This window comes from Anabrus simplex, chromosome 1, assembly GCF_040414725.1.
Source record: "Anabrus simplex isolate iqAnaSimp1 chromosome 1, ASM4041472v1, whole genome shotgun sequence".
In the NCBI taxonomy this organism is placed as follows: domain Eukaryota; kingdom Metazoa; phylum Arthropoda; class Insecta; order Orthoptera; family Tettigoniidae; genus Anabrus; species Anabrus simplex.
In genome coordinates this window covers 1,459,074,583-1,459,096,132 of record NC_090265.1, presented here as the reverse complement: position 1 = coordinate 1,459,096,132, position 21,550 = coordinate 1,459,074,583, and the positions used below count along the sequence as shown (strand labels likewise).

At 40.8% G+C, this 21,550-nt stretch overlaps 1 protein-coding gene across 4 annotated transcripts in view; it reads left to right on the top strand.

Annotated features, from left to right (window-relative positions):
• The first annotated feature begins 20,360 nt into the window (after positions 1 to 20,360).
• Positions 20,361 to 21,550, top strand: part of LOC136858420 (importin-11) — a 403,457-nt gene continuing 402,267 nt past the window's right edge. Inside the window, exon 1 of one of the 4 annotated variants that reach the window (XM_067137950.2) lies at positions 20,361 to 20,409. The gene's annotated coding sequence lies outside the window, so the exon portion shown is untranslated. Of the gene's footprint in view, positions 20,751 to 21,550 lie in introns of all 4 variants that reach the window. The other 3 variants (XM_067137948.2, XM_067137949.2, XM_067137947.2) reach the window with 3 other exon arrangements.

Genomic DNA, 21,550 nt, shown 5'->3' with positions numbered 1-21,550 from the left:
GCCATGAGGTCCAGCCCTGTCCCGTCTCCCGAATGCAGAGGTGTAGAGCCGTGGCCACCTTTCCTCTGCTCGTTTGGCCGGTCTGAGTGCAGAGCCGTAGCCACTTATGGACCGAGACCCACTATGCATTTACCGACGTAGAAATGGTTCTAAGGCTGCTGATTCTTTCATTCATCATTGTTCTACGCAGGAAGGTTTTTATCCTCTTCAGAGTACTCATACTCACTTCATAGGAAGCCGTGGTCACACGAAATGTTAATATTAGGCGAATCAATTTTGACACTTCAACATACACTGGTTTGAGGTCATTAAGGACAATATAATCTTTTGAGGGGACAAAATGTTTTTGTCGGAATAAATGTTTATCAATCCATTTTCCAGTATTTCTCTATTTAAAAAGTTATATGTTCATAACATTGTTCAGTTTAATAGCAGGGAAGCTCTCTTTGTAAACTATGAAGGGAGTTGGATCCAAAAACTCAACAAGCTGAATGCTTACAAAATCGTCAAACCTTATTTCCATTTGCATAATTAAGGTGTCAAGGACTTCATTGTTAAAATTTTGAGCATTTGGAATGACCTGTCATCTACGTCTCACTATTTATTTTACGACATTTTTCAACGCAATAGGATACCGTGTTTTGTGATCGCATGTTCTTGAGTGGTATTCAAAGAGGATACCAATGGTTTTAATAATTTCATTATTGCACAGAATTACATCAGATGGGGTTTTATGTTTCAGTAGAACAAGGATGTGGTCTGTGTAAATAAAAAAATATCTACAGAGACAGAGCAAATGAATTAATTGGGCCTTCCTGAGTATGTTAAGCAATCCAACAGCAAAATTGTACGACTCACTGTCCATACCCTCAACATTTTGTGCAATATCTTCAAAAGCCTGTCTTAAATCATCATAGTGTGAAAATATTGTGTGGACTGCTCTGGAATGAAAGCTCCAATGCTTGTAGAAGTCTGAATCCTTTGGATTCCAGAAGATCTCTTTGAGGATCTACTGAAGTTAATTAAACGCTGTCAGCTTAAGAATGAAGAGCCTTACTGATTGTCTCGTTTTGGAGTAATGGGGAAGAACAAGGTTTAATTTGTGGGCATAGCAGTGTAGAAATATTGCCCGTCACCAATTTGTTTAACGTAATGCTGAACACCCTCATCCTTTCCTGCCATTGTGGAGCACACGTCATACGTTTGACATGTGATTTTATCAATTACTCCGCACTTTCGCAGAATACCGAAATTAATTCTGATAAGCCCGATGCAGTCTCATCAATCGAAACATAATGAAAGCCTATGAATTTTTATGTGCGATCCTGTTTTGAGTAGAACCGGAATATTACACCGACTTGAGATCTATTTGATACGTCTAAGGTCTCATCCGCATGAATACCAATGAAATCACAAGAATCTAACTCTGCTTTGATCGTCTCCTGAATTATGGTGGTTACAGACTCAGTTAATTCATTCTGTATTTCTCTTGATGTTCCTTTAAAGACCGACGTGCTGGGATGAGTGGCTCAGACGGTTGAGGCACTGGTGACCCTAACTTGGCAGGTTTGATCCTGGCTCAGTCCGGTGGTATTTGAAGGTGATCAAATACGTTAGCCTCGTGTTAGTAGATTTACTGGCACGTAAAAGAACCCCTGCGGGGCTAAATTCCGGTACCTCGGTGTCTCCGAAAAACGTAAAACTAATTAATGGGACGTAAGACAAATAACATTATTATTACCGTATTCCTATTTTTTTCTTTGCGTTTAGGCCATCTGTGGACCACGGTGCTTGTGTTCTAGCTGTGTTTTTGTCGTCATCTGCCCCTTTTAGAGTACTGGATTGTGTTCTTAGTGGCCTCTTGAACCTTCCTGTTGGCCCAGTATTCCTTCATTTTATTGCTGAGTTCTTTCCTGCGCTCCTCTGACCAATTCCCGGCTCCTTTGTGGCTAGCTGATGTAAGGGATGTTAAGAAAGGTTTAGTTTTGACCATTAAACGGTAGCATTTCTGTCAGTAATGGCGGCTTGATTAATATTAAGCTCTGCAAGATCTTTGTCCACTTGTTTGGTCCAGGGGAATCCAGTAGCTTTGCCTTTGTTAGCAACCTTGAAGATCTTATGGGATAATCTAATAGGATCCATTCTGTATAGTTGTCCATAGAAAGTCAGACGTTTTCTCCTGATGGCATCTATGAGGTTTTCTTGATGCTGGTAGAACTCATTGTTGGGTTTGTACCATCGCCTTCCATCTGGTAGGAACCTTGGCCCTATTATTCTTCTCAGGAATTTCCGTTCTTGCACTTCCAGGGCTCTCAGTGGGGTCTTTTTAGTTAGGGATAGGCATTCTGCTGCGTAGAGGACTGATGGTATGACTACTGCATTATAGTGTCTCAGTTTTACATTCTTTGATAAATGCTTTGAGGCATACAGTTTTCCGCAGGCATGGTAGGCCTTGTCTAATTTGATTCTCCTTTGTTCAAGAGCCATCGTTTCACTTAGGTCCTCCGATATCCACTCTCCGAGGTACTTCACATTTTTAGCTCTCTTGATGTGTTTTGTATCACTGACTCCCATTGTTGTAGGGGCATCTTTGATGTTGGTCATAAACTCGGTCTTTCCAATGTTGATCCTGAGGCCCGCTTTAGCTGCTATAGAGTGCAGTGTTTGAAACTGCATAATGGCCTCATGCATGTCGTTTGCTAATAAAGTAAGGTCATCAGCAAAGACCAGGCATGGAATCCTCAGGTTATCTGATTTAAACCCCCATCCTTAATCCGGTGTTCTCAGGTAATGACCTGGTCCATTCTCTTATGATCTTTTCCAGGACACAGTTAAATAATATGCATGAGATACCATCTCCTTGCCTCACCCCTGTTGTGATTGTGAAGCTCTCTGATAATTGACCTCTAACCTTAACTTTGGAAGTGGTGTTGTGCAGGGTGGCTTGCACCAACGTATTCATTTTTTCGTTTAGTCCCAGTTCTCTTAAGGTGTTGAAGAGTGTGATCCTATCCACGGAGTCGTATGCCTTCTGGAAGTCGACAAAGATAGCTACCCACTGTCTGCATCTTTTCTTGCTATATTGAAGGATGGTCTTCAGATTTTGAATCTGTTCAGCACAAGACCTTGCAGTTCTGAACCCTGCTTGATATTCTCCTAATTCTTTATCCAGTTGTCTTGTTATGTGCTGTTCCAGAATCTTGGAAAAGATTTTATACGATTCTGAAAGGAGTGATAATACTCTATAGTTGCTGGGATCTGTTTTGCTTCCCTTCTTGTGGATTGGATGGATAACAGCTGATGTCCAATCATCTGGGAGCCTCTCCTTAGCCCATATGTCCAGGATTACTTTGTGTATGTGCCTGAATGTTTGCTCACCAGCTTGTTTCAACATTTCTGCCACTATTCCGTCTTCTCCAGGAGCTTCGTTGTTCTTGAGAAGTTGAATGGTCTCTCTTACTTCTTCATAGGTGGGAGGAAGGATGTCTTTGGTGTCCGGGTTAGCTGGTTCTCTAACTGGGAGGCGCTGCGCAGGTTCTTCAGCATTCAAAAGTCCTTGGAAATAATCAGCTAGGGTCTTGATGCAGTCATCATCATTGAGGCACAGTGATCCGTCTGTTCTCTGGAAGTGTTAAGTTTGGGGTGTGAACTGGGTCGTCTGTTGTTTTAGACCTTTGTATAAGTCTCTGGAGTTGTTTCTTCCGAAATCCTCCTCGGCTTGCTTAATCAGTGCTTTGTTGTATTTTCTTTTCGCCCCTCTTATGATGCTGGAGGTGTTCTTTCTTTGTGTAATAAAGGCTTGTAGGTTGGTTTCGTTTTTATGATGGTTCCATTTAAGCCATGCTAGTCGCCTGGCTTCTATAGCCTCATCGCATTCGTTTGACCACATGGACAGGAGATGATCAATCAATCAATCAATCAATACTGATCTGCATTTAGGGCAGTCGCCCAGGTGGCAGATTCCCTATCTGTTGCTTTCCAAGCATTTTCCTAAATGATTTCAAAGAAATTGGAAATGTATTGAACATCTCCCTTGGTAAGTTATTCCAATCCCTAACTCCCCTTCCTATAAATGAATATTTGCCCCAGTTTGTCCTCTTGAATTCCAACTTTATCTTCATATTGTGATCTTTCCTACTTTTATAAACGCCACTCGTCTACTAATGTCATTCCACGCCATCTCTCCACTGACAGCTCGGAACATACCACTTAGTCGAGCACCTCCTCTTCTTTCTCTCAATTCTTCCCAACCCAAACATTGCAACTGTGGCAGCACCAGCGTGAATCACAGAACTTTAATTGTACTTCTTGGACCTCTTTGGGAGGAGCTAGTGTGTTTTGTTTGTGTGTGTAATCTCCTTTATAATAAAAAGCTGTATATTTTGAAGATCTGTTCACATAGTACGGGACGGAATAATAAAGTATAGCTTATAGAAAAAGCATAAAGGGGATATCTGATAACTGCTTAATCGTAGGATATATGACATTTGGCGACCGTGACAGGACTTGTCTGTTGTATTGGAGTTGATATTTTCACTGAACCTTGTTTGTTCTATCAGGTTCGGTTGTTATTGAATATCGTCTATTCTTCCGGAGTAGTTTTTTATTTTATTTTGCGACCATCCCGATGACGACTGTGGAAAAAGAAGACATTTGGAAATCGGCTTTGAAGAAGCGTAGAATTTTAAGGTCAGTATTCACGAAGCACTATAACGCCGTCATATAAATGATTAGTAAGAAAGTCGCTGTAGATGAAGTTTTCTCTAAGTTTTCTGTACTTGAGATCAGGTATGACGATATTGTGGCTCTCGATAATGATATACAGGATTTACTTTATTTAAGTGAGTGTACCGACGAGGAAATCTTACAAGAGTTTGAGACAGTTGATGAGTACAAAGAGAAGTATTGTACACTGAGAGGCAAGGTTGATGAACTGAAGAAGTCCCAAGTAAATGTGGCACGATCTCTTTCCGAGTCATGTGATTCGGGAAGAAATCGGCTTAGGTTACCGAAGTTGGAAATGGCTAGATACGGTGGCGAGATCTCCCTGTGGATTGGATTCTGGGCACAGTTTTCCCATATTGATAGCGACCCAGAACTTAGTAACGAGGAAAAATTCGAATACCTGTTGCAGGCTACAGTACCTAAATCTAGGGCCAGGTCCATTGTAGAAAGTTTTCCGCTTTCAGGCGAGAATTATGAGAAAGCGATTCAATCACTGAAGGAGAGGTTCGGTCGTAAGGATATCTTGGTACAACATTACATTAGGGAATTGTTAAAACTAGTTACTGATCATAGGAACATGAAACTGTCAGTACTTTATGACAGATTAGAAACACAATTACGTGCATTAGAATCGTTGCAGATAAAATCCGATAATTACGCTGCCATTCTCTTCCCGTTAGTCGAGTCATGTTTGCCACTAGAAACGTTGAAGCAGTGGGAGCGTACCAATGGAGATTGTGATAGGACCTTAGAGCAACAGATGGATAATTTAATTACTTTTGTCAAGAGAGAAGTACAGGCGGAAGAGCGTGTGGTCCTTGCTAATACTCGTTTCGGTACTTCTAATTCGCAACCGATGGATAGAGGAAATTATTCTTCTTGTGAGACTCAGCTATGTGCTACCGCAGCTGACTTAGCCAATCTCAGTCTTACGAATCAGTGCCTATTTTGTGAAGGCAAACACAGTACCACTGACTGTCAGAAGGCCATGACCATGTCTATTGATGAGAAAAGGAAGCTTCTGGCTCAGGCTGGTTGTGGTTTCGCCTGCACCAAGAAGGGCCATCTTGCAAATCGATGTCGGGCGAGGTGTAGTTCTTGTAGAGGCCGACACATTCTGGTGATGTGTAGCAAAGTCACGGCCAGTTCAGAGGTAGAAAAGGGAAACGTTGTGGCACGTCCTTCTTCGGAATTAGATCTCCTTGCTACTAATCATAACTTGATGTTTGGTGTCTCAAATGAAGTGTTCTTGCAGTCCTTCGCTGCTATTCTGTACAATGGTGATATGCAGCGAAGGGTTCGTGTTTTAATAGACAGTGGATCACAACGCTCTTATATCATAAGTAGCTTGGCGAGAGAAATGAAGTATAATGTCATTGGTGAAGAAAGTCTGATTCATTCTCTGTTTGGAGGCTGTAACCTCGGATTGGTGAGGCACCGATGTTATGAAGCTCATCTACGAGGGTTAGATAGAGACTTCGCCTGCAGGTTTTCAGTACTGGACCAAGCCAGCATCGCTTCGTTTATCCCATTGGCCAGTCCCAGCACGGAAATGAAGGAAGAGCTTCAACAATTAGGTTTCAAGCTCATTGAAGACATGCCTGGGTCCATAGATGTACTGATAGGAGCTGATATAGCGGGCAAGATCTGGTCAGGCAACAGAGTAATTCTTTCTTCTGGTGTTGTGGCTGTTGAAACTTTATTTGGCTGGACTCTAATGGGCAGTGAGAAGAAGACACCCATTGCCAGCTGCTGTACCAATCTTGCCACAACCTACACTATGACAACTGTAGTTGATGGATACATTGCTAATCCGAGGAAACTTGAGGCCATTGGTACTTGTGACCCAGCTGAGAAGCAAGATCGAAAAGCTAAGCGATTAACTGTTTTGAAACATTTTAAGAGTACTGTTGAATATGTGGACGGTCGATACCAGGTTCGACTTCCGTGGTCCCTTGTTTCAGAATTGCCCTCTAATCTTGAAGTGGCAGAGGGTCGGCTGCTGAGAACAACAAGAAAGATGCGCCGTTCCAACAATTTATTTGAAGATTACGATTCATTATTTCGTGAATTTGAAGCTTAACATCATTGAAAAGGCGAAGGAGAATGGTAAGGGACACTACTTGCCCCATCGTCCAGTGATAAAAGAGACTAGCAATACCACAAAGGTGCGCCCCGTCTTTGACGCCTCTGCAGAAATTGCTGGTTTTCCTTCTCTTAATGAATACTTGGAACAAGGACCGAATCTCACTGAACTGTTACCCGACAGTTTGATGAGATTTCGAAAGAAAACCGTGGGTGTCTCAGCGGACGTAGAGAAAGACTTTCTAGAGATTGCGATTCATCCTAATGATAGAGACTATCTCAAGTTCCTGTGGTGGGACAGTGACAGCAGGTTAATGACATTGAGACACTCCCGCGTGGTTTTCGGGGTGACCTGTAGCCCTTTCATCTTAGCCGCAGTTCTCGATCACCATCTCAGTAAATGTGTTGAGAGTTATCCTGTAGAAGATGGTGCAGTTTTGAACAAGCTGAAGACCAGATTCTATGTCGATAACTTAGCTATGAGTGTAGACAGTCCTTCAGAGGCTGAATATCTGCCGATACTTGCTACATGTGTTATGGCTAAAGCAGGATTTAATCTCAGAGGGTGGGAGCTCTTAGGTGACTCTTCTGAAGAGTCGGCTCCTATGCTAGGACTGAAATGGGATCGTAAGAGTGACAAGCTCATTCTAAACTTCAGTTGGTGGGAGAAAGCTACTCAGATGGGCTGTCTTACAAAGAAGAACGTTATCTCCACGGCTCAGAGGATATTCGACCCAATTGGCTTTAGTGGACCTGCAACTTTGAGTTTGAAGCTGATGTTACAGAACCTATGGGAGAAGAAATTGGACAGGGATGACCCTATAGATGATGAAAACGAAAATATTTTTAAAGTTTGGCTTCAACGAGTTCCTCTACTCAAAGAAATAAACATCCCTCGAAATATTGGGACTTCTTACAATCGTTCACTGCACCTTTCCGTTGAGGCAAGTTACAAGGCGTATGCTGCGTGCGTATTTTTGCGCAGTGAAGCTGAAAGGGGAGATGTAAAGGTCAATATGGTGCTGTCTAAGACGAGGGTTGCGCCATCCTTGAAACTTACGATGCCACGATTAAAGTTGATGGCAGCTACCATCGGAGTGAGATTGCTGAATTCTGTTCGAGATGCCATTGGTTGGACCACCGAACCTATTCATGCATGGAGTGATTCGAGCACGGTGCTTGCCTGGATCCGAAGAGAAGAAGAGTAACCAGTCTTTGTCAGGAATCGTGTTAAGGAGATACGAAAAATTAACTCAGGAGGTTAACAAGGATAGTGAAGAGGTGATGGATCCTGTTGCGGCTTCTAGTTCAGATTCTTGTGATCATACTGAGTTACCAGTGTCGTTTAGATACCGCCAGGTCTTAGTATTGACCCTCAAGTTACTCGATCTGGAAGACTGGTGAAAGCGCCGCATCGTTTAGACTTGCAGAAAAGGAAGATACCTTGTCACTATGGTTAGTAATTTGCATTTCAGAAAGTTAGGTGGGAGAATGTGGCAGCACCAGCGTGAATCACAGAACTTTAATTGTACTTCCTGGCCCTCTTTGGGAGGAGCTAGTGTGTTTTGTTTCTGTGTGTAATCTCCTTTATAATAAAAAGCTGTATATTTTGAAGATCTGTTCACATAGTATGGGACGGAATAATAAAGTATAGTTTATAGAAAAAGCATAAAGGGGATATGTGATAACTGCTTAATCGTAGGATATGACAGCACAATTTTTGTAACGCTACTCTTTTGTCGGAAATCACCCAGAAAAAATCGAGCTGCTTTTCTTTGAATTTTTTCCAGTTCTTGAATCAGGTAATCCTGGTGAGGGTCCCATACACTGGAACCATACTCTAGTTGGGGTCTTACCAGAGACTTATATGCCCTCTCCTTTACATCCTTACTACAACCCCTAAACAGACTCATAACCATGTGCAGAGATCTGTACCCTTTATTTACAATCCCATTTATGTGATTACCCCAATGAAGATCTTTCCTTATATTGACACCTAAGTACTTACAATGATCCCCAAAAGGAACTTTCACCCCATCAACGCAGTAATTAAAACTGAGAGGACTTTTCCTATTTGTAAAACTCACAACCTGACTTTTAACCCCGTTTATCAACATACCATTGCCTGCTGTCCATCTCACAACATTTTCGAGGTCATGTTGCAGTTGCTCACAATCTTGTAACTTATTTATCACTCTATAGAGAATAACATCATCCGCAAAAAGCCGTACCTCCGATTCCACTCCTTTACTCATATCATTTATATATATAAGAAAACATAAAGTTCCGATAATATTGCCTTGAGGAATTCCCCTCTTAATTATTACAGGGTCAGATAAAGCTTCACCTATTCTAATTCTCTGAGATCTATTTTCTAGAAATATAGCAATCCATTCAGTCACTCTCTTGTCTAGTCCAATTGTACTCATTTTTGCCAGTAGTCTCCCATGGTCCACCGTATCAAATGCTTTAGACAGGTCAATCACGATACAGTCCATTTGACCTCCAGAATCCAAGATATCTGCTATATCTTCCTGGAATCCTACAAGTTGAGCTTCAGTGGAATAACTTTTCCTAAAACCGAATTGCCTTCTATCGAACCAGTTATTAATTTCACAAACATGTCTAATTTTCAGCTTTATGTCTATCACCCTTTCCTTTACACACAGGGGCTCTATAGCAACACTCCATTCATCTGGTATAGCTCCTCCGACCAAACAATAATCAAATAAGTACTTCAGATATGGTACTATAACCCAACCCATTGTCTTTAGTATATCCCCAGAAATCTGATCAATTCCAGCAGCTTTTATAGTTTTCAACTTTTGTATCTTATTGTAAATGTCATTTTTATCATTATGTAAATTTTAATACTTCATTGGCCTTAGTATCCTCCTCTATCTCGACATTATCCTTGTAACCAACAATCTTTACATACTGCTGACTGAATACTTCTGCTTTTTGAAGATCCTCACATACACACTCCCCTTGTTCATTAATTATTCCTGGAATATCCTTCTTGGAACTTGTTTCTGCCTTAAAATACCTATACATACCCTTCCATTTTTCACTAAAATTTGTATGACTGCCAATTATGCTTGCCATCATGTTATCCTTAACTGCCTTCTTTGCTAGATTCAATTTTCTAGTAAGTTCCTTCAATTTCTCCTTACTTCCACAGCCATTTCTAACTCCATTTCTTTCCAGTCTGCACCTCCTTCTTAGTATCTTTATTTCTCTATTGTAATAAGGCGGGTCTTTACCATTCCTTACCACCCTTAAAGGTACAAACCTGTTTTCGCATTCCTCAACAATTTCTTTAAACCCATCCCAGAGTCTGTTTACATTTTTATTTACCGTTTTCCACCGATCATAGTTACTTTTTAGAAACTGCCTCATGCCTGCTTTATCAGCCATATGGTACTGCCTAATAGTCCTAATTTTAAGACCTTCCTTTCTATCACTTTTTTTAACTAGAACAAAAACAGCTTCATGATCACTAATACCATCTATTACTTCAGTTTCCCTATAGAACTCATCTGGTTTTATCAGCACGACATCCAGGGTAATTTTCCCTCTGGTTGGTTCCATCACTTTTTGAATCAGCTGTCTTTCCCATATTAACTTATTTGCCATTTGTTGGTCATGCTTCCTGTCGTTCGCATTTCCTTCTCAATTGACATCTGGCAAATTTAGATCTCCCTCTATAATCACATTTCTTTCCATGTCGTTTCCAACATAGCCGATTATCCTATCAAATAATTCCGAATCCGCGTATGTGCTACCCTTTACCGGTCTGTACCGGTACACTCCAAATATACCAAGTTACCTATTATCTTTAGAAATTAGCCTTACACCTAGAATTTAATGTGTCTCATCTTTAATAATTTTTCGTAGCTTACAAATTCGTCTTTCACCAGAATGAATACTCCCCCCTCCCACAATACCTATCCTATCTCTACGATACACACTTCAGTGCCGTGAAAAAAAATTTGCATCCATTATATCATTTCTCAGCCATGATTCAACTCCTATTACAATATCTGGTAAATATATATCTATTAAATTACTTAATTCTATTCCTTTCTTTACAATACTTCTACAGTTCAACACTAACAATTTTATGTCATCCCTACTTAATTTCCAATTCCCTGTTCCCTTATCACCGCTCCCCAGGCCACCCCGTTTCCCTGAGTGTACCTCTCTATTACCCTTCCAAAAAAAATTCCTAACTTATACGTACCACTGCGGTTTAAGTGATGGCCATCTGAGCACAGATCCCTATCTCCTACCCACCCATTAGGATCTAGAAATTTCACTCCCAGTTTCCCACATACCCACTCCATAGTCTCATTTAAATCCCCAATCACCCTCCAGTCAGTATCCCTTCTACACAGTATTCCACTAATAACAATCTCCGCTTTCTTAAACTTCACCCGTGCTGCATTTACCAGATCCCACATATCTCCAACTATGTTGGTACTTATATCAGCTTGCCTTACGTTGTTGGTACCAACGTGAAACACTACCACCTTCTTCTTCCCCTCCTCCTTCTCTTCTACTTTCCTCAACATCTGCCTCAACCTAATTCCTGGATAACATTCTACCCTGGTTCCCTTTTCTCCACACACTTTCCCCGCGTGTCTAACGATGGACCCCCCCCCCATTACCAGAGCCTCAACCCTACACATCTCCTTTGATCCCCTTCCCTCCTGGTCAGCCCTATCTTTCCTGAAGGCTGCAGAAGCTACTTCCTCCTCCCTTTTCTCCTTCCCATGACCTTGTTCCGCCCGTCTTTTCCTATCCTCTACTCTACATTTCCCTTTCCTACATTTTCCCTTCCTCCTACTTCCACACATCTCAGCAACAGTTCCCTGTCCCTCATCTTCCCTCCGTTGTTCTACCTGGAGTGACTCGTGCCGATTTCGCACAGACACCTGTCCTGAATTCTGATCCTGAATAGAGCCCTTAGCCTGCAAACCCCTTCCCCTTAGAACATAGACCACCTGTCTTCTACAACTCCCCTCTTTCCTTCCCCTCCCTCTTGTACATCTTCTTCTTCTTCTTCTTCTTCTTCTTCTTCTTCTTCTTCTTCTTCTTCTTCTTGCGTTACGGCCTCTGTAGGACCACGGACAGCTCCTTCACGGATTGCATTTTCTTCTTCTCCTTCCAGAACCTCTTCATCCTTTCTCTTCTTCTCTCACGCTCTTCTTCCGAGATATTCAGTATCCTCTTCTCTTGTCTACTCCACTGGTGACTCTCAATCCTTTTCCTGTATCCATCCCTATCATTGATCTCTGGCATATTAGTCGGTATGTACTTGCTTTTCCAATTTTCCTTTTCTTCCACCTTGATCCACAATTCTGACCAATCTTTCCGGAGTTCAACTACCCACTTGGTTCCTGTCTTTCCTCGTGTCCTCGCTGTTGTTTCCCATACTCTTTTCGTCATTCTATCCATATTCATCCTGATTACATGTCCCGCAAACCGTGCTCTTTTCAGTCTGATTTCTTCTGAGATTGTCCTCATGTTCCGGTATAGTTCTTCCCTGGGTCTCCTCATCCATCTCTCACCTCCTCTCTTAGGGCCTAGTATTTTCCTCAATATTTTTCTCTCTTCTTTCTCTAGTTGTTCCGCACCATTTCTTCCTAGTGCTATTGTCTCAGCAGCATATAATACAGCATTTCTCACCGTTGCCTTGTAATGTCTGATCTTTGCGTCTGTAGATATATTCTTTTTATTGTATATATCTCTGGTCATACAGAAGGCTGATCGCATCTTCTTTATCCTCTCTGTTATTCCCTCATTACTCCTATTCCTTCCTGTTATAAATTCTCCTAGGTACTTGAATTTGTCCACCTTTTGTACGGTGCCTTCCGGTGTTGTCCAATCCTCAGTGGTATTCAATGTCTTTGTCTTGTTGTAGGCGATCCTCAGTCCTACCCTTCCGGCTATATTGCTTAAGTTGTTGAGTTGTGTCTTTGCATCTTCTTCTGTCTCACTTACTATAGCTATGTCGTCCGCAAAGGCTAGACAATCTACTTGGGCCCTATTGTCCTTTTTGCCCCCAACATGCGTCTTTGGTATTCCCATTGTCTCATTCATTGTTCTCCACTGTCTGATGACTTCATCCAGAGCTATGTTGAACAACATTGGTGATAATCCATCTCCTTGTTTGACACCAGTGTTGATATCAAATTCTTCAGAGAGTACTCCACTGAATCTCACCCTTGCCTTTGTGTCTGATAGAATTTCCATTATGAGTTCATGTGTAGTGCCATCTAATCCTCTGTTCTTCAGGATTCTTCCAAGAGTTTGTCGGTTGATGGAGTCATATGCCTTAGTGAAATCTACAAAGGTTACCACCGTTTTTTTGTTCTATCAGTTGTTTCAGTATAAATATCTGTTCTATGCATCCTCTTCCCTTCCTAAATCCTGCTTGGTAGTCTCCAATTGTACTTTCTAACTGTTCTTCCAGTCTATTGAGCAGGACTTTCGACAACACCTTATAGCCAATCTCTAGTAGCGAAATTCCTCTATAGTTGTTTGCATCCCTCTTGTCCCCCTTCTTATGTATTGGTATTATGATCGCATTCTTCCATCCTTCTGGTAACTTCTTTGTACTCCAAATCTGGCCGATGATGTTGGTCATGTTGTCTACTGCCTTGTCACCTCCCCACTTAATCATCTCAGCTGATATTCCATCTTCTCCGGTTGCTTTGTTATTCTTTAGATCGCTTATGGCCTGTGCGACCTCATCTCTAGTTGGAGGACATGACTCTCTCTCTTCTGTGTTTGTCCCCAGCTCCAGCTCTTCTTGAGGTGGTTCACAGTTTAACAGGTCATGAAAGTATTCTGCAAGTATCCTACAGTTCTCCTTCGCACTAACTGCCAGATCCCCATTCTTATCTCTTATAAAGAGTTCTCTGCCTTTATATCCACTCAGGCTCTTTTTGAATTTCCCAAAAAAGTCTCTACTATTGTTTTTCCTGAAGTTGTTTTCAATTTCATCCAATTCCTGCTTCATCCTCTGTCTTTTGGTCCATCTTATAGTTCTGGCTGTTTCCTTCCTTACTCGTAGGAAAACTTCCCATTTTTCCAGGTTCTTCTTAATGCTCCAGTCTCTCCAGGCTTTCCTGCGATTCTCAACCGCTTCCTCACAGTCCGTATTCCACCACCAGTGTTTCTTTTTCTTTTCTTCCTTTCCCCATATTTCAGCCTGTTTCCTCATATTCAGCTTCATGTCATCCCATCCATTGCCAGTTTCTATTCCTTCCTCGTATTTGGATCGATTGTGCCGTAATTTGTCTCTGTCTATATTTATTTTTCCAGTTGGTCTACTTGTCTGTGGCAGTCTACCCCTGTGCGGAATCCAAAGGCACTTGATTTCTGTAAGATAGTGATCTGATTCTATTCTTGTATTCTTTCTGACCTTTGTGTTCATAATCTCTTTAGTGTTTGTCCGATTGATTGCCACATGGTCAATCTGGAATTCCCCAATGTGGGTGCATGGGCTTGCCCATGTCTTTTTCTTATTCGGTTTGGCCCTGAAGTGAGTTGTCATAAGTCTCATTCTGTGTTCTCGACATAGTTCAATTAACCTTTCTCCGTTTTTGTTCGTCCTCTTGTGTGCTGGGTACTCGCCTACTATCCCCTTATGTTGCTTCTCCCTCCCTACCTGTGCATTATAATCACCTACAAGTATCTTTACTTGTCTGTGTGGTATGCTTTTCAGTGTATCATCCAGTTCTTCCCAGAAACTGTCTACAGCTTTCTTGTCTTTTCTGTTCTTGTCATTGTTAGGCGCATGTCCATTTACTATGGTATATTTTTCGTTCCCTGCTCGAATTGATAACGTGGAAATCCTTTCAGACCTACTCTTCATTTCAATTATGCCATCCTCATACCTCTTGTCTATTATGAATCCTGTACCAAAGCATGTAGGTGTGTGTCTTCCTTTTCCCACTCTGATTCCTGGTTTCCCTTTCAGCACTATGAAGCCTTCTGACTCCACTGTGTCTTCATCACTATATCTTGTTTCTTGCATGGCTAGTATCCCAATGTTTCTTTCTCTCATCTCATCTATTACCTGTTTAAGTTTACCAGTCTTTGTCATTGTCTGTACATTTATGGTCCCCATCCTGAAAATCTTTTTCGTTTTGATCCTTTTGGAGGTTCTTGGGAGCTCCGACTCTTCCCATTCGCACATTCTGGCAGGTCCCCCAGAATCCGAATGCCTGCTTGCGTCAACTTTGGTTGACGGGGGATTGTCCCCCTGGGGTAATCTCAATTCTACAGTGCGATCCATTCCATGAGCTAAAAGGAATGTTTGTTGGGACAGCTCGGGACTGTCCAATTATACGACTGAGGTTGTTAGCCCCAGAAGATGAAATAAGAGCTTGATGTTCAGCTCAGGTTGGCATTTCCTCCAAACCTCACGCTTCGGTTTTCCCGCCGGTACTCGGGTGGCTGACTGCAGTGGTTTCCCACTGGGCGATGGGTGCGCCACGTCCCTACTGTAACCTGTACATTGTTTGAGGGAGTCCTATCTTCCTTCCCGTCTTCTGTGAGAATCCAAATTATCTCCCTTAAACTCTCCAACACCTCCCTCATACCCCTCAATGCCTCGCCACACCCACAGTTCGTACACTCGCGCTCCTTAGCCATTCTTTACGGAAAAAATGAAAATAAAAATAAAATAACTTATTTGCAAAAAATAAATGTACGGAGGGATATATTGTCTGAGATAGTACTCAAAGATCACACAACAATAAGGTAATTAATATACGACTACACTACAATACTACTACAATAATACTACCGGTACTCTATTTTTTTTTCCTACAACCCCTCTTTCGGTACAGCATCTTTGTAATTCTTTTGCTTTTATCATACATACACGCAAAGATTATTTTGAAAGAGAATTACAAATGTTTCGTCGAAGGAAGTCATTATATCGCGCACAAAATACAATGTTTATGTAAATTTAAGCCCCATTCACATTGCAAACATAACGTAACGTAAACTTAAAATTACCGTTAACTTAGAAGTTTGCGGCCATGTTTTCTCATGGAACCATTCACAATGCGCCGACGTAAACATAATTAAAGTATTTGATACGAAACACTGTTCTATCGGAACAGGATGTTGCTAGACCAACGAGCTAGAAAGAGTCCTCTTTCTAGCTCGTTGTGCTAGACCAATCTTGCTGGAGTGCAGGCGACACGGAACAGTGTTCTCTCGTAACATGATATTCCGGCGAACTGTTCATTTAAAGATCAGTTCTGAGTTTGGAACAGTTCCAAAATAACTGTTGTGTTATTTTTTGTTCATCTCTAATAGGAATGTTTAAAAAATCGTCCCACGTTGGAAATGGCCTATGCGACGTAGTACTAATAATACAGTTGTTTGGTTCCTTAAAATAACAGTTACGACCACCACCACCACCACCACCAATCGTTGAATATTTATCATATTATTTACAATGCATGCCTCTTGAATCTTATATGATCCTTTATACAGGGTTGATAGTCATGTAGAGAACACGACCGAAATATTGAAGGCCGCAAGCCTTCGAGCATACAAATAGATAGAGAGGGCGCTCCGTATGTTTCTACCGGCCAAGCGTGGCACCAACATCAAGCTCTGAGTGATCAGCTGATGTAGGGCAAAACAAGGCGGTCTTCCATAAGAAGAGCATTGCGGAGTGTTTTTAAATCCCGATTTAAGCGTGCTCCTTATGATTAATTGATTTAAACTATTGAAGATGGTGATAAATGCAATCCCCTAGGAATATTTCCATTCCTTTTTTTTGTATGAAAAATGTTAAGTATCATTTTATATGTGTGATATTCTGATGTGTTTATGTATCAGTTAAGCGATACGGTGACGCGAATAGGTCTCACGTTGTTAACCTATTTTAGTTCTCCTAATTTCACAAGTTTAATTTTTCTCCGTAATATTCGTCTGAAATAGTTATTTTTAAAATATTTTCACAGTGCTGCAAATAATAAACTCAACAAACATACCAATAACCTGCGTTTCTAATAAGGCCGATTTAATGCTGGTTAAGCCTTATAAATCAAGAAACGTGACCGATAATAACGCAATCGTCCCCTCTGCACCTATAATAATTAGGGTCAAAGAAAGTTTGAAATTACCAATAATGCAGGTGATAACCTCAAGGTTCTGTTATTAAAAGAAACAGCTATCACCATCATCACACTTATTCACAGACCTTCACATTTAGTTTGCAGATGTACATTTAGGCATGATGATAACTATTGTTTTACAGGGCCTAACATCTAGGTTATCAGCCGCTATCATGCATGAACGCACATAGAACAACCTAACATCTAGGTTATCAGCCACTATCAGATATGAAAAAGCACACACACACACATACACACACACACACACACACACACACACACACACCAAATGTTGTTCAGCTGTTCTAAATACTCAGGCTATATCAAACTATAACTGAGTTAGTTAGGCCTAATGAGATGTAACATTCACAAAACTATCCTTAAAATGTACAATATGATGAAAGACAGGAAGTCAGGTAGGCTACAAGTCACCAAAACAGCTGCAGACAGTTAATACCCAAATGGATGATAGAACACAGGAAACAAATATTTACATGTAAGTTATTCACCATTCTTCTCCAGGCTGCTGATCAGGAATGTTTTGACAACCACAGAACTGCATGTCTTCACAATACTGTCCTAAATCACTGATGATTGAACAATATCTATTTGTTCAATACACTTCTTACTTTTTTTCCTGTATCTTTTCTCTTCTTCCTTAGCACATTCATGTTGCATTCTGGAATTGACATAACACTTCACAATTAACTTAACCAAGTCAATTTCATGGCTCTGTGCAAGTTCTTGCTCAAGTAAATGGTCCTTTATATAATAAAACAAGGTTCCATTCACTGACCTCAACAAACTTCTTTGCTCCTTAGTACATTTATATTTCTGAGTGCACTTTCAAATCCAGCAATATACCGGTATGTCATATCACTCACATATGGGGACAACTGTTCAAATGCTGGATGAGTACAGTAGTCATGATCAAAACCTGGAATTAGTGGGATATCTGCAACCCTATCCTGTGATACTGCGAGAATTGCATGACACTGTAAATCTGAACTGGGCTCGGAGCTAGATATATTAATTTGATCCAAGGCAATGCAGTTGTTTGAATCTGCTCCTTTAACCTCTTGGCGAACCAGCAATCTTTGGTACGCAGCTTTAAACTGAGCAGCAGTAGGGTTATTGATTTCACCACCTCTCCTTCTAATGGCAGAGAACAATACCTCCAAGTGGTCCTGACTGAATTTGTACAATAACAGGTATTTCAATTTATGCTGCTCACTGAGGACTAAATACTTATAGAGGCCAAGGCAACTTGTAATGCACACCAAAAATCCAAGAAATCCAGTCTTCTTCCTTGAGTGAAGAACAGAAGAGTCTAACGAACTTGATTTTAATAGCTGCATGATGTATGATTCTGCCTTGCTGAGGAAATCCTTTATAAAAACCTCTGTTTTGGGAGAGAATGCACACTTAAATCCCTTTTGTAATATATTCCTGCTGTTCAAACTGTCATATGTTATTAAAAATGTCTACAAATTCAGCTGTAGCTTCACAGTCTTCAAATAAATCATACCCTGAATTTTTCAAATACCTGAGTAACTGAACCACACTGTTACTCAAAGTTTGGGCTGCTAATTTGACTTTCATCTTTTCCGATTCCCAATTAATATGGCACTTAGGTACGAATCTTAGTAGCAAGTGTTAATCCCTCTTCTAGGTGTATTTCCACTAGTTTTTCTACATATGTCCATTTTATGGCATTACCTTCACTGTTAAAAATTGTGCCAAAAGAAGCCAAAGAATTCCTCACCAATTTCAGCATGTGGCACACATCTGGAAAAATAAACAAATGTAGTGAATATAAAAGAGTTTTACTGAATTTTAACATTGCTGCAGCATTTTCATTTATCATTAGTTCCTTCTGTAAATGAGCCACCAATGAATTTAAATAATTATTTATTTTCTTAATTCTTGTTTTTAGTTTCAGTAGGTTTTGAGAACAAATTGTGCTGTGTGCATTGAAGAGACATCTCTTTGCCTTTTTGGGGGAATTCATGTCACTTGCTTCAAAATCACCAATGTAATACTTTCTTTTTTTAGATTTGCCAGGAATGTTAGAACTAGTATTGGGAATGTTTTCAGTGGATGGAGCATGCTGCTCAGTTATCATTACTTTCAATTACTGGAAGTGAAGATGAAGTGCAAGGGGTGTTTCAACTTTTAGGTGGCTTACGATGCCTGGAATGTTTGTTCAGGTGTTCTGGAAATTCAAAAACAGTTGGAACTGATCCTTTCAGAGGAAATGGATGGCCAAACCTCTCTTTGTCGAAGCAGCTAGGTTCAAAATGCTTTGAACAAAGTTTACTAAATTTTGATGGTTGAAAACCCTCTGTGTTCATATTCATGACCCATTTCTTCAGCAATTTGGGGTCTGAAGGGAAACTGAAATAAGTTAATAACATCAGTTATGCTTAGAGGGTGATATCCAGCAATGTATCCCACAATAACCCAATGTTATTCCCCCTCCCCAAACATTTATACCTTACATTAAATAAATGATGATGTTACTTCATTTGAGTGGCTTGGGACATATTGGCCATCATCCCCTCATCCTCAGGTGTTTGTTGAATTTGTCTGATAACCTAGTGTGTGTAACTAGTTTTTAAGGTCTAGGATTCAGGTAGGTTGGGGGGGGGGGCTTTAAACAAGGTACCATCCTGGTATTTTCCTGGAAGGAGTATTGGAAAACCACTACTCTAAGGATGGCCAGTCAGCACCGGAATTAGAACTTTCTATGTCCGGAAATCCGGCTCAGCCGCGTAGTCAGGGTGCTCGACTTACGACTGTGCTGTGAGGTCCAGAAATAAATTTAGGCTACCAAGTAAAACGATTATGTCAAAAAAGTTCAAAGTAAGATATGTCCACGATGTAGTTATAAGTCATAACTAAACTATATGTACCAAGGCCTAATATTTCATTTGGTCCCAACGGTACAAGTAAACATGTTAATATCTATGTATGGGAGAAGAGTACAACTCATTTTCTGACTTATACTCGTTTTCCCTGGCAGCCTAGATACTGTACGAAATCAAGACAGTGTCTTTTCAGTTACAGATTTTAATCGTTACCCGTGAAAAGATATCTTACCTCTCTTTTCAAATCTCTGACTGCAATTATAAGCAGAGCAAGAAGTGACTATTTTTGCTATATTCTTTCAGACTGGTGTAATTCACTTATCATATAAACGAAAATGCGTGTTTTTTATGTTTGTAACACATCAAAATTGCATAGAAAAGGTCCGGTTTGTCGACAATGAATCCTTGAAATCTCCCCGCTTACACCGATGGCCCGCGCAATTTACGATACGTGCCCAACATCAGCTGATTTGTATCTTGGCGCCACGTTCTGCTGGCAGCGCCCCCTCTATGTATTTGTATGCTCGAAGCCGCAAGCAGATAACAAATGAAGGCGCCGGTGTCATAAATGCGCAGAGGTAAATGCAATTTGGTGTGTTATGGAAATGCACATTCATTTTTAAGTATTTCTGATGGTTCAGTGACTGTACTGCTCCACATTAGTGGGCTTAAGTGATACATACCTAGGTATGTTTCGAACGTAATCGCTGGATTAAATCCTGTCTTTGACAGCATGGTTCGACCTATCAATCTAACGCGGTTCTAGGTGTGGAATTGAGACTTTTCATTTAGTGGTATTATTTCAGAGGTGTCATTAGACACTTTTGTGTTTTCCGAAATGATTTTAGAGATTCTAAACTTAATTTTGATTGTAATAGAAATATGCTGATTTGTTGTTACCCCTTCTTTCATCGATGTGGTAAGTAATCATAATACCACCTTGTTTTGAGGGATTCTCTTTTGCTCCGAGATAATTTCAAGATCCACTGTATTTTTGTGTATACTGTTTAAGTATGTAGATGTGAAGCCAAACCTACCTGAATTAATTGATGTCAGTGAATATTCTCGTCAAAGTCTGGTCGCACATGAAGGTGCCGGTACAGGTTATGTTCATTGAGATTAGAATATAACGTGGGATGCTCGTACATCGTTCGATTACGTTTGAAGGTTATGATCACATGAAAAAATTATCAGTGCTTGTGCACATTTTGATCCGTGATTTGATGGGACACACTGCCCGCTGAGATAAATAGAAGGTTTTGGGGACATGCAATTTAAGGTTATCTGTCCCTTGAGAGATGTAGTAAAATATATAGCTCCATTACGTTAGTCTGAACATAGGAAACTCTTCATCTATTGTATGAATGCATTATTTTATTTAACTTTCCTTTGTAGACCATTTGAAGCATGTATAACGTAGGTAGTTAACGTGAAGCTTGTTACTGAATAATTCTGGGAAGTAGTTTTTTTTTTTGCTAGGGGCTTTACGTCGCACCGACACAGATAGGTCTTATGGCGACGATGGGATAGGAAAGGCCTAGGAGTTGGAAGGAAGCGGCCGTGGCCTTAATTAAGGTACAGCCCCAGCATTTGCCTGGTGTGAAAATGGGAAACCACGGAAAACCATTTTCAGGGCTGCCGATAGTGGGATTCGAACCTACTATCTCCCGGATGCAAGCTCACAGCCGCGCGCCTCTACACGCACGGCCAACTCGCCCG